The sequence below is a fragment of the Dipodomys ordii genome, unplaced genomic scaffold (genome assembly GCF_000151885.1).
Source record: "Dipodomys ordii isolate 6190 unplaced genomic scaffold, Dord_2.0 Scaffold84, whole genome shotgun sequence".
NCBI lineage: Eukaryota > Metazoa > Chordata > Mammalia > Rodentia > Heteromyidae > Dipodomys > Dipodomys ordii.
This window is the reverse complement of record NW_012267300.1, coordinates 7,469,457-7,471,826: the sequence shown is the minus strand read 5'-3', so window position 1 is coordinate 7,471,826 and position 2,370 is coordinate 7,469,457. Positions and strand designations below refer to the sequence as shown.

The window sequence follows — 2,370 nt, the reverse complement described above, 5'->3', positions numbered from 1 at the left end:
TCTTATCTCCAATTAACCACTAGAAAATCAGAAGTGGCGCTGTGGCTGAAGTGGTAGAGTGCTCACCTTGAGCTGAAGAATACAGGGACAGCACCCAAGCACAGATTTCAACCCCCACAATCAACAACAACAACAACAAAAAAAAAACAATGAGAATGACACTTATCAATTGTGGTTTGAAGCCAGGGAAGGAAAGTCTCTGAGACTTTTATCTCCAGTTAACCAGAAAAAGAAGCCAAAAGTGGAACTGTGATGCAATAAATAAAGTGCTAGCCTTAACCAAAAATATTCAGGCACAGTGGCCAGGTCCTGAGGGCAAGCCCCAATACTACACAAACAAACAAAAAACAAAATAAGGAATACATAGGGGAAGTTGAGTTTTGTGGCTGTTGTGAGAAGTTATAGTTTCTGTCCACTAGGGGGCCCTCCAGATTTTGAAGAAATGACCAGAACCTTCCTGAAGGTCCAGAAGCCTGAAAGTATATAAATCAGTCAAGTCACAAAAGACAAAGGTTATCTCAGGTATCCACTCTGGCATCTTGTATAAAGCCTCAGAAAGTTGGGACAGAGTATGTACAGCCGTGTGAGGAATAATCCCTGATCAGTGACTTCATTAACTTTGGGAAGGAGCTGTGGAGTATTAACTTTCCCTTTCTCATACATTTTCCCACAAACTTGTTACATAAACTTGAGGAGAAAACTCTTCTCATTCTCCTGTGTAGGAAGCATTGCTTGAAAATCTGACCAGCCCTCACCGCAGCTCTGCAGGAGAGCATCTTTCAAGCAGTGAGGCAGGTTTCCTGTTAGAAAAAGGGCAGAGCTCAGAGGTGACTGGCTCTGATGAGCAGGAGGAACCTGCTGCCTGTGGGAAGAAGTGTGTGTGGGCTGACGATTTGGCTGCCTCCAGAGCTGGGGAGAAGTCACCCCAATGAAGTCCAGGAGCCATGGGGAACAGGCTGGGGGCTGCTCTGGGACTTCTGTGGGTACAGATTTGCTGTGAGTTGGGGCCATCACAAGCGGGGTCAGGGAGCTCCAGAGCTGACAGGGAGGAATGGGGGACAGCTGCCACAAAGCTCCTGTGTGTCCTCCTCATCCTGGACATTTCCCTGGGTGTTCTCAAACGGGGAAGCTGCCTCAGTGATTTCCCTATGACACCATCTGTGCCTGCTGTTCTCTTTCCACCCAGGGTTGAGAGGGCTGCAGGTGGAGCAGAGCCCTTCAGTCCAGAGGCTCCAGGATGGAGCCAGCTTGACCCTGAGGTGCAATTTCTCTACCACGGTGTACAATGTGCAGTGGTTCCGACAGAATCCTGGTGGTGGCCTCCTCAGCCTGTTCTTCATGACTCCAGGGACAAAGCAGAAGGGAAGGCTGCAGTCAACACTGGATTCGAAGGAACGCTACAGCAGCCTGCACATCTCTGCCTGTCAGCTGGAAGACTCGGGCACCTACCTGTGTGCAGCAGAGGCACAGTGCTCCCAGACACCCTGCATCCTGGCCCCAAAGTGCAGCTGGGCTGCAGCCCCAGCCTCTGCCTCAGGGAGGGTGCACAGCAGCATTCCCCAGCTGTGGGTTTCTGGTTCACCTCGACTCTCTGTCAGCTCTTCTGATCTCAGGACTGTCATTCATTTGATTGTTCCATTTACCATCCAGGAATTCGTTTATAAGAAAAATCCCTCATGGACACAGTGACTGAAAGTAATGGGAAAACAGGTCTTCTGGCAAACTGCATCAATTACACAGGAATTACTGTTATGGAACACATGTTTTAAAAATAGATGATTGTTTTGGTCAGTCATGGTTCATGTACTGGGGTTGCAGCCCCAGAGCCGTCCTCAAGTGAAATATTCCAGTTTCCTGGAATCAGTTTGACTTGAACCCACAACCAATGAAAGGAGTCACCAACACTCAGTCAATTGGGCTAGAAACCTTTATTAGCCCTGGTGGTGTCTGACCTAAGTTATACCAAGACAGTGAAGACCTGCAACCAAGCTCTCCTGAGACAGGTTTTTAAAGGGACAAGCAGGTCACAAACAGGTGACAGTGTAACTGATAGCAAGCAGGTTTACAGAAACAAAACTAGCAGTTAGTGATCACAAATAACAATTACAATTTCAGTAAAAAAAGCAATAAGTTATAGAAGGAAGTTACACTTCCAGGCTCCCCCTTTGTTTCGTCCCCAATATTGATTTAGCTGACATTTACCAAAACACATTCCAAACTTTTTATCACATCCAAACTCAAACTACCTTCAAGGTTTCCTGTCTCTTTGTGATTTTCACTGTTATTTAAATACCCACACATAACATATCAAACTCCCTAATTTTCTCAGAGTCTCTACTTCTGAGAAGTTCCTTTAATAAGTAACCTGGA

The 2,370-nt window shown here is 46.6% G+C and overlaps 1 gene segment (V, D, J or C); it reads left to right on the top strand.

The window, feature by feature from the left end:
* LOC105992511 overlaps positions 1–2,370 on the top strand; it is an 854,274-nt gene that overhangs the window by 10,631 nt on the left and 841,273 nt on the right.